Raw genomic sequence first — 12,318 nt, 5'->3', positions numbered from 1 at the left:
CTTATCACCTTCTAATGTGTAAGTGTGACATTTATAATTCGAATGTGTCTCCAAAATCGGTACTTACTTACAACTAACACGGTCAAGGGGTCCAACTATTTTTTCGATTATTCACCTATCTACGCAACTAACGGGGTCCGCAATCCACCGCAGGTGGATTGCATACCTGGTGATATACGCTTCGCATATAGTCCGCGATCCGACGCAGACGGATCGCCTACCTATGTGATTTTATGACTGATAGCTAGACATTGATAAACCTATCGACTCTACACTTTTTAACAATTTTAACAACCAAAAGCAGCGGAGAAACGGGAGATGATCCTGTAGATCGTATCCAGCCTATCCATTTACAACGTTCGTGACGGATTGCTGGACGCTCAAACTTTTAAACATTCCCGCCAAAGCGCCAAGCCTTATCTCCAATCCATATCACTAATCCTTATCACAAATCCTAAACTTTCGTCTTACAGCCTTTGCGAATTTTATATTCCAAAATTGGTACCCACTCTCAGCGAGTTCAACTTTCCCAGAGTTTCACTTAGAGCTAGTCTAATACTATAAAATCACAAGAAAAACAGCTGATCTATAGGGAATTCATGGAAGAAAAAATTAAACACCGCTCCGTTTCCCCAGTCCGCCGGACCCATCCAGTCGATTCCCTATAGCGCGACCAATCGCGTACCTTCGCCGCGGCGGCAGCGGTTGGTTTTTAAACATTTTTGAAAAATATTACGCTTTTTACGCTGTTTTTCGACTTTTAGACATTTTCACATATAGTTCATTTGTTTTAAAAGCCGCGTGGTTTGTACGCGATATCGGTCCATATAGCCATCGCAATCGACGCCAGCGTAGGTTGTTATTATTGCTTTTCGTTTCGTCTTTTCAATTGCCGTTTGTGCTCTATTTGTTAAGTTTATTTCTTTTGAACCCCGTGAATATGCTGTTTGTACGCAAATTCGGTTTATACACTTAAAAATTCGCGTTCACGAAATGTCAGTCGGTGTTCGTTCCAACGCACAAGTTTACAATTAATATATACTGTTTTTTTTGTTTTGTTTTTGATTCAATAAATATTGCATTATGTGATTGTAGACTTATTGTTTGGTCGTAGCTGGTATATTGCTTAACGTAAACACAATTAAATGTATTATTAAACACAAATAAATGTATTGTTCAAGCATACATGATACATAATAACGGTCAGATAAGTGAATAAAATACAATTAAAGTTTAAACAGCGTGTAGAATTATGATACATAGAATTACATACGATTACATTGATGTATATCGAATATATTGGTTTACGTCGCTCCGTACACACAGCTTAATTGTTGAAGTTTTGACCGTGATTTGCATCACAAACTGTGGATCGATAGGTTATTATTTTCTTTAAATTGTCATTGTTATTATATCATTCTAATTTGTTTTATTTTTCCTAAGTTATTTCGAATGTTGTGTGATTGGGTTTTTGGAAAATACTATTTTTTCTCTTCACTTATAGCAACTTGACGCGGTACGCAGCGGCCACCAGTACAAAGTACAGGTACCGCAGCGACCAGTCTACACTTTTCGTCAACCACCACTACGGGCTACAGCGCGACAACGCCAACTCCCCCACCACGCCACAAAGACACGTGGGACGGGAAGGCGAGTCGCGTAGAACGAGTACTGGCCGTCGTAAACTAGCCAGTTGAAAAACACCCGTTTTTTGATAGCCTTCCACGCGCCGTGCGCACGTACCACGACCACCGATTTATAGTATATATATTTTATATAGACCGTCCGTCCGTTGTTTCTTTTTTTTTTATTTTTTTTTTTTATATACATATACATATACGTGTATCCCGCACGGGGAAAAAAAAACAATAAACGCAAACCTAAATCACCTAAATTGTGTTTGTTATAAGTTATAACCAACCAACCAACGACCAGATCACCCGCCACCACCGTCGTAGCCGCGTCAAACTATACATACTAGACTTATTTTCTGCAGCACATTGTTCGCTATCCGACTAAGTCGGATAGCCTACCTAGCTGACGAACTTTAAAGTTAATAGATTTTGACTTAATATGACTGACTTTCTAGACACTCCAACATGGTTTTCGACTTTACACTTTTTACATAAGAAAAAAGTACCGGACATGCGACGGCACATACCTACCATTCAATCCGCCGTAGACGGATTGCTCATTTTGGTTTCGTCTTAGACGGTGCTGACTGACTTGCTTAACACTTAAACATGCAGGTTTTTGCATTTTTTTTTTGATATAATTATATAATATATATACATTACAGGTACATGTTTATATGTATTGTATTGGTTAGTATAATATTATGTATCTATATGTTATTTTTTTTATGAATTATAATAAATAGGTACAATATATTATATTAGTTTGTATTTTTCGTAAATTATTTCGTATGTTGTGTGATAGGGTTTTCACTTATAGCCGCCCAACGTCGGGTCTGCAATCCACCGCAGGTGGATTGCCTACTTGATATGCTGTAGCACATTGTCCGCGATCCGACGAATTCGGATTGCCTACCTAGGTGGCTAATTTGATGTTAATCGATTTTGACTTGAGATGACTGACTTGCTAGACAATCCAACTCGGGTTTTGACTTTACACTTTTTACATAAGAAAGAGCACCGGACATGCGACGGCACATACCACTCTATCCGCCGCAGGTGGATTGCTTATTTTTGTTTTGTCTTAGATGGATAATGACTGATTTGCTGGACACTCTAACATGCAGGTTTTCGAATTAACATTTTCTTACACGTACAAAAAAAGCACCGGACATACACTGGGGGATAGTATCATCATTGAATTGCCGGTTTTCATGGGACATGGGAGATTTCTAGACACTGAATCTCGACTTTCAAACGTTCCCACCTTCGAAACGAGACCGCCAAAGAGCCAGGCCATATCAGAAATTCTTATCACCTTCTATATGTATAAGTGCTACATTTATAATTCGAATGTGTCTCCAAAATCGGTACTCACTTACAACTAACACGGTCAAGGGGTACAACTATTTTTTCGATTATTCACCTATCTACGCCACTAACGCCACCGCAGGTGGATTGCATACCTGGTGACACACGCTTCGCATATAGTCTGCGATCCGACGCAGTCGGATCGCCTACCTATGTGATTTTATGACTGATAGCTAGACAATCAAAATATAAACCTATCGACTCTACACTTTTTAACAATTTTAACAACCAAAATCAGCGGAGAAACGGGAGATGATCCAGGAGATCGTATATAGACTATCCATTTACAACGTTCGTGACGGATTGTTAGACGCTCAAACTTTTAAATATTCCCGCCAAAGCGCCAAGCCTCATCTCCAATCCATATCACTAATCCTTATCACAAATCCTAAACTTTCGTCCTACAGCCGTTGTGACTTTTATAATTCCAACGACATTGTCTCCAAAATTGGTACCCACTCTCAGCGAGTCCAACTCTCCCAGAGTTTCACTTAGAGCTAGTAATTTATAATATTGATATGAAATATTTAATTGATAAAGTATACCACGCCCCCTGGAAACCGTCTTCAAAGCCACAATCACCTGATTTGGCCATAACACCACAGAATAGATTAAATCAGAAGGGACACTTTAAATGTAAACAAAAACGTGACGGCCATGTTGGCGTTGGCTACTTTATCAATTTAGTGTTATTAGGTAAACAACTTGTATCATAATTCATGATTTAAGGTCATTAAAACTACTTAGCAAGAGCATTTGTTACACGTTTTTTATTTTTAGTGTGTACTGCCTTTTAACTGTTCTCTTGTGGTCTGTGCCTTTGTGAATAATATTGTACATTTTGTTATATATCTACATAATATAACAATGTCGAGCCGAAAGAGTAGTTATTCATTTAAATGCATTGTGAAATCGTGCGGAGAACTGAAAATTCAAAAAGAATCTGTTAGTTTTTATCTTTTCCCAAAGATCCTGCTCGGTAAGTATTTTATATTATAATTTATAATGCTGTTAATTATCAAACAATTCAATGGTACTTGTTAAATATATAATATAATATTACACAATTGCACAATATACCAAATGTTTTAAGTCTAGTAAACTATGCAGTGCACCTACAATATGTAACAAGAACCAAGTCAATTGTGTTTTTTAGTATAAATAAACTATTTTATTATTACACTTTTAGATGTAAAATTTGGTTAGAGCGATGTCAACGGCCAGCTGACATTCTACATCAAAAAAATATTAAATTATGTGGAAAACATTTAAAAAAAAATATATTTCTAAATTTTTTGGAGAACAGGTTAAAACCAGATGCTATACCTACATTATTTACAGGTACGTAAGAACTAATATGACATTTAGCAGCAGCAATTTTCTAATCGCCTTTTATTTTTTATTTATATTCAGATGAAAGAGAAGGTTGTGATGTAAGTACATCTTTGGAGTTATCATCTAGTAACAAAGTTGGAATCTGTACCACTTTAACTAAAGATGTGTCTTGTGGCTCAAATAGTCCACTAAAAATGATTGATGATAAGGGTAAATATAATACTGAAACGTATAGTAGCAATGAGGTATTGGCTCTTCCATTACCTGGTTCACCTGGTAAGTTAATGTGATTTATGTAGAGATTCATTTATAATTAATGATAACATGATGACATAATGTAAAATTCATCATATTCTAGAAAAATATTGTTTAATTAGTATTTAATATTTATTATTGTTGTTTTTTTTTATTTTTTTTTTATTTGTTCAATTTGGTAATTATAATTATAATTAAAAAATGTCTTAGTCTAATTTGAGATTACATGTTGTCTAATATTTTAAAAATAATGACTTATTTATTGTTATAATTTTACAGGCACTTTAGACACCAGGATCCTAAATACCTGAAAATAGTATAAAGATACAAATTACAATTAACTATGTCAAAATATACAAGATAGAAATCTATCTAAGGCACTGCCCATCACTGGCAGTGAAGTGATCTCATTAGTATCATTTAATTATTTTAATATGGCTAGTATATTAATTTATGTTTTATTTTTCAGAAATATTTCACTGCTGTTTCTGCTTCTCCAGCTTCGCCTTTATTCCACGCAAGTAGGGTCAACTACTATTTGTTTTGCTCAATATACCATCATATTCCTGTAATAACCAATCCTCTTTATCTTTTTCCTTCAAATTTGAGTTACCTGTCTTGACTTTCATTAATTCTTCATGCCTTCTCAATATATTCTCTAATTTTTAACCCATATTCATATGATATCTCTCTCCACTATTCAAGCCTGCCTTCAAACACTCGTGTGCTATTAGCTTTCAAAACTACATCAGCTGCATTTAAGCTTATACATAAAATATATATTTGATATAATAAAATAAAATTTGTATTTTTTCCACCATGTATTTCAGTACATTATCCTTCCTTAACTGTGTATTTGATCCATACTAATCTTTTACGATTGCTAAAATTAAAAATTTTAAGCAAGTACCTAGCAAATTATTTGAATAAATCTAATTGGATCTATAGATTTTTGGAAAAATATTGTAATAAACATTTTGTTTTTCTGGTATGGTAACACTGATTGACCAACGCCAACATGGTTAGGTTAGCGTTTTTGAGTATTGGGTATATTTACCGTGTTAATTTTTATCAGTGTCCGGGCCCTGATAACACCACAGAATAACCAGAAGGAGCACTCAAAAATCTGATGAATTTGTTGGAATATCAGTGGACCCATGAATATAACAAAAATGTAAAATTCATTCTGTCTGGTCACTCTGATTTGCTAATGTTTACATGCATTTGCAAGTTGAAAATTTACTTTGCAACCATGAACTAAGATAGTTACTATATAGTAAACTTAATAGTACTATCTTAGTTCATGTTTGCAACTTACAAGTTCGTTAGGATAAAGTTAGTTGCTTCTGTTCGGAATAACAGTCTCGCAAGAAACAAAGAATAATGGGAATTATCTTTCTACCGGCAACACTGATATTCCAACAAGTGTTGCAAATCTGTGCCACATAAGAAACCATGTTAAACTCAAAAGGTGCTCCTTCTGGTTATTCTGTGATAACACACAGTGTCTAACCCCTGATATGGCACTCGAGGTTGTTTAAATGTCCGTAAATAGCTCAAAAAGAATCAAATTATTTTCAAAATTTTATCGTGTATAGAAAATGCTAATACAAATATTCAGTGAAATTTTTAAGTATCTACAGTCATAACGTTTTTTAATTACAACAAAATAAGAAAATCGTTACATGAGATATCGAGTGAATATCAAATGTTGTAAAAATATGAATTTCAAACGCTCATAAAAATTAATTTTACTTTCTTGTAAACATTTTTTTTTTGATAAAGGTAGACAAACTTATAGATAACCTTGTATTACATTTTCAAATCTTAGATTTAAAAAGAAAAATTTTTATGTATTCTCAACTCAAAATAATTTGCTAATTTTCGTGATTTTTCCGTATTTTGTCAAAATTTGAACTTTAAATGCTTATAAATAAAAACTGTGACCAAGGATTTTTAATTTTTTTCATCTGCCTTTGAAACAATAACCTAGGAGCCTTCTATTAAATTTTCAAGCTGTTTTAAACAATAAATAAAATTGTATAATTACTTATAGAAAAAAGAACTAAAAAAAGTGGAAACTGATAATGTCCGTAAACAGCTTAAAATAATTCAAAATATTCGGAAAATGTTATGGTGTATAGAAAATGCTTATATAAACATTCAGTCAAAATTTCATGTACCGATGATAATTTGTTTTAGAGTTGCACCAAAAACTAAAATCGATTTTCTCAAAAACAGATTTTCCGTAAAAATTCCCGTTTTTTCTTAATTTTTAATTTACTTTTCACGTCGCTTTTGAAAACTACTGGGAAGTTTTTACTTTTGACCCTCCAAAGTACCAACTAGATTCACTTTCCTATCAGAAAAGATAATGTTGAAGAAAATCCAAGCACTTTGTCGCTCTGCTGTAGAGTAGGTTACAAGTAGGATACTATAACGGATGGTGTTAAATTTGAATTCAATGATATAATATCATCATTGTATAAGAAAAACGATTCTGAGCGAAAACGGTCAGTCAGCCTATGATATTACCAAGTATATTTGATGATGTTATTGTGAACTTAGAATGAGGGAAGAATGGAGAGTTGCAAAAAATAATAACAATAATATACACTTTTGACAGTTTATTAAGATTTTGCGTTTGGTATACAATCAGTTACATTTTTAAATAAATTTCTTGGTTTCTTTTTTTGGTTATTGTGTTCTGTTAAATCAGGTCGACCTATAATATGATATAATTTAATGAAATTTGTAAATCATTAAACAATAAGTATGTTGCAGTTAATTAAGAAGATACCTAATTACTTATAAATTGGCCTTCAGAAGTATTTTTTTCTAATCTGCTTTTAAATTTTAATACATTTTCATAAGATGAACCACCAAACTTTGTAGTTTGATAGTTATGATTTTTTTTATCCATTTCTTCTTTAACGAATGTATCCACTATTGTTTTAATATTATTTTCATCACTAACTCTTTTATTATATTCCATTACTCTATTAGGTTTAATACCTAGGTAAACAAAAAATCTAAAAAAAAATTATTAACACAGTTATTTTTTACAGATATTTTAAATTCAAATTCGGATAAAATTTAACAAAATCTCGAAATTTATCAATTATTGTAATTCAAATTGTTATAGGTAACTAAAGATTGAAAAGTTACTTAATTCACAAAAATATCATTCAATATACTTAGTATTAGCATAGACGGATTGAACGTCTTAGCTCAGATCCGTTTTTCTTATTCAATTTACTCAATTTTTATTATATCATTGAATTCTAATTTAACACCATCCATTACAGTGACCCACTTGTAACCTACTGCACAGCAAAGCGACACCCACTTGACCACCTTTTTAAAAATTCAGTCTGGCAGAATGTTGACTAAATAAAGTGGACTGAATAAGTATCATAACTTAATGTTACTCTCATAGTCAAATACAAATTAAACAAAGTTTTGGATATACCTAAGCATTTATTTCATACCCATAATATGATAGTTTACAAATAGTATGATATTTTTTATGACCTGCACGTTCAAACAGTACTATAGTAACTTTACAGTACCTTTTTCTAACATTTTTTTAAACATTTAAAAAATATTTTATTGCTACTTGGGGTAGTACTAAAGTAATTAATAATGAACTAAAATATTAATGAGGTCATCAAGGATATCTAAAGTATCAAATATAATACCTAACTTTTTTTTTAAGTTATCAAAAAAATCATTTTTTACATATCTATTTTTAGCAACTTCGTAAGGTATTTTGTAGAAACCTTACTTTTGTTAATATCTAATGTGTGATAATAATTAAATTAGTATAGTGACATGGGGCCGCATTTGCATAAGAATAAGTATTGCTTAAGATAATTTTGGTAATTAAAAAATAAAAAATTTGTGATAGTAACTAAAAGCTTAAGTAATACTATTTCGTTTCTTAGGCCAAAGTTTCATTAATGAATCTCATTTGAGTCATAAAGCAATACTTATTCTAAAGCATCGACTATGAATACGGCCCATGGTGTATTTTCTTCATAGTCCATGTACATACAGTGCATTGTGTAATTGAGTGTTCCATACATTAATTTCAAAATGAATCGTTCTATTAATTCTGAGGATATGACTTTCTCTTTTAAAAATACTATTGTAAAAAATTGCTCAATAACTATTGTTTTTTAAACTACTATTTTAATAATATACACAATATTGGAAAGTGGGTAGAAGAATTTTCTACAAAAACGAATACTAGGTAGAATGTACGTACAACAGTTCCTAAATAGGAACATATATTCAATGCAAGTAAGTAGTTACCTAGTAAATATGATGTAAACAAATAATTATATTTATGAATCGGAAATGTAATCTAAATGTTTTGTGATACTATTTTACAGAAAAAATTATGTTTGCCACTATAGTTCTCATCATAAAGTTGACAGAATGTTAAACAAAAGAGGTAAATCACAGAATACTAATTGTCAAGCTTCTAATACAATTTTAGTGAAAATGGACACTGTACCTACTAGAAAAAGTGACCCTTTTGTCAAGGTGGGTAAAATATTAGTAATTACATTTAAGTTGTAGGTATGAAAATATTGTCTAATGCTGAATTTAAAAATAATAATATCATCAACTAAAAAACATGAAATTATGTACTATTTATTTATCTTAGTAGTAGGCACATCTAGTGATGTAAGTAGGAAATTTCAGTTCAGGAATTTCCAATAGAAATTTCCAATGAAAAAATTGAACCATTTGTACAATACCTTATTTTTAACGTTATGAAATATACTTTAAAATTCAATAAATATTTCTAATTTTTACATGCTTTCAGTAAAAAGTAAGTTTTATTAAAATAATAATCTATGATGCACTTCTATGATGCATAGTTTTAGGAAAATATTATATGCACAGACTTCTGAAAAAGCACAAGAAAAATATGTTGAAACTATGAATATAAAAAGTAACTATCCTATATGGCAAAAATATATCATTGTTCATCACTGGAAATACAAAGAAAACTGGTGTTTAGCTTAGAGGGATCATACTAATATAACTTTTGCAAAGTATCAGTGGGAATTTTTAAGGAAAATGTATTAGGTCCTATGATAGCATACAATGTAATTTCATTGATTGACTTTTGCTGTAGAAAATTGGAAGAATACTATAAAAAAAATTTTTTAGAATTTTCAAATGGAAGAAATTCTACTGCTCACCTGTTTTTTAAAAATGTGATTAAAAAAACTGATTATATAACCAAAGAAGAGATTACTGTAGAGGTAGACAATGAAGAATTTTATGTCCCAAGTGAAAAAAATAAAAAAACTATGTACTGTGTTGAACCAAATATTGGTGTTGGATCATGTGAAGCAGGTATTCATAGACAATTTTGTAAACACCAATGCATAATTTATAAATATTTTAATAAAATTGGAGTTAACTTTCCTCCAGTAACCATAAAACACAAATACTTAATGCCTTAATGGCAAAACTGGCATTAGGTGAAAAAGTACCAAATAAGACATTTTATGAGGACTTATTACCTACAGAAGTAATCCATGAACTTGTCACTTGTATCACATGACATTCATTAAGATATTGATTATGTTGATGATGCAAATAAAAAGTCTTCAACAGAAAATCCCAATTTAGAAGAATGTAATTGTTTATCCATATTAGATGAAATTACTCAACAAATGTCTAATAATATAAAAAAAAATATGAAATTCAACTTATGAAAATTTATTAAAATTAAAAAGGCTAGATAAAATACATATAGAAAGGCAGTTTAATACTTTTTTAACAACAGCGGGTACATCATCATTACTCTTAGATATAGAGATGGAGTGTCAATAAATGTACAACCAACAACAATAGCTAGGAGAAGACCAAAGGATTACTGGAGGAAGTAAACGTTTGCTTGCAGGTACAATGAAGATACAACATAAAAATATAACAATAACAATTTTAACAATATCATATTTTACTTTAGGTCAGGGACGGATTGGCAGAATTTTTCGACCCGGGAAAATTATTGAGACCGGCCCTCTATACTATAATATCTAATGTTATACATAATATTACTCGTGTTTTTATAGGTGGTTCAACTCCCCCCCCCCCACAAAACACAATATAAAGTTTTAAAAATTACAATTTTGTTTACTGACTTATATTTATTAAAATAAAATTTGCACATACATAATATAGCAAAATAATTTAATATGAGAGTTCAGAGTTCTTTATTGAGTAATGCACTTTTTTTTTTTAACTTATTAATGATTTTTTCTGTGTCAATATCATTTAACATTTTCTTCTCTACTGCCATTAGCATAAAATCTTCTAAATATGAAACAGATAATGTGCTTCTCAATCTGGTCTTAATACATTTAAGTATAGAGAATGATCTCTCACAAGCTACCTATAAAAAGAATAGGATATTCTTATAATATTTTAAGTTAAACCTTCAGGAAAAATGATCTTACTTGTGTCGTTGGCAAAGTAAGTAAAAATTTGTAAGCTAAAGTCAATGTGCTATAAGCATTACTATAAAGATTAAATTTCATTAGTAGTGTATAACAACAGGTAGCACAATTCTTACAGGTCGACAGTGTTGTGCAATTATTGTATTTATTTAAATTGTCTTCATCATTATCATCATTATCTTCATCATCAATGTGATTCAAGGTATAGGACTCTGCAATATTTATTTTTAATGACTCCCAGTTATTAGAAAAGTGTATTAATTCTGTCCTTAATTTATCAGCAGTAACTTCTGAATCAAATTTTATTAATTTTGAGACTAGAACATCAAGTGCTTCAGCTGGAAGACCATTTTTGATGTCATTGAAGTTGCTTGGAGATAGACAAGATAAATCAGCATATATTTTTAAATTTGACAAAAATCGTTTTTCAAAATTATTTATTACACCATCCATGACAACATTATAAACTTCAACAACAAATTTCTTATATGGATCAATTATTGGCTCATCTTCTGCTCTATCATCGAATTGCATTTTTTTTTTCTTGACCTTAATGTGGGTAATTTGCTTTCAATAATAAAGTCAATATCACTATTTTCTTCTTGGTTTTTTTCGTCCAATTTGATATTTGCTGTGTTAATAAATAAGAAGTCAGAAATTAAAATAATTATGATAAAGACGTAATAAACTAGTAAATAAATAAATAAAAATAATAAATATTGAAAAATATGAAAAAAAAATTCATGACAATTTATAACAAAATTAAAAACTGTTTGCGTCCATAGCAGCCCTCAAGGATACCGGCCCACCGGGAAGTTTCCCGGTATCCCGATAGGCCAATCCGGCCCTGCTTTAGGTAGACCAGCAACAGCTGATAGTAACCATCCCAAAAAGAAGCCCAGAAATTTACAGCATAACATTAGAAATTGTGTGACTAATGCAAAATCACATTGATTAAATAGTATATTATGTGTTAATATTTCTTATAATAATATTAAAATATGATATGATTAAAAGATAGGTATTTAATATACAATATGTTAAATAATTTGTATTCTAGTTTTCATATTATATTCTTTTAATGGTACGTACCTAATCAAAAGATACATAATATATATTGTGTGAAATAAAAAGAAATAATTGAATATTATATTTTTTAAACAACATTTTAACCTTAAATTTAAGGTAACATCTGGTCATATTTAAAGTACTTTTAATATTAATAATGTTTAAATAGT

At 30.8% G+C, this 12,318-nt stretch overlaps 2 pseudogenes; both read left to right on the top strand.

Moving 5' to 3' along the window:
- The first annotated feature begins 3,872 nt into the window (after positions 1 to 3,872).
- LOC132942194 (uncharacterized) lies at positions 3,873 to 4,906 on the top strand (annotated as a pseudogene).
- Positions 4,907 to 9,476: 4,570 nt separating this feature from the next.
- Positions 9,477 to 12,034, top strand: LOC132940194 (uncharacterized; annotated as a pseudogene).
- Positions 12,035 to 12,318: the final 284 nt, after the last annotated feature.

Source organism: Metopolophium dirhodum, chromosome 3 (genome assembly GCF_019925205.1).
Source record: "Metopolophium dirhodum isolate CAU chromosome 3, ASM1992520v1, whole genome shotgun sequence".
Taxonomy (NCBI): domain Eukaryota; kingdom Metazoa; phylum Arthropoda; class Insecta; order Hemiptera; family Aphididae; genus Metopolophium; species Metopolophium dirhodum.
The sequence above is the reverse complement of the archived record's forward strand: the minus strand, read 5'-3'. Positions and strand labels throughout refer to the sequence as shown.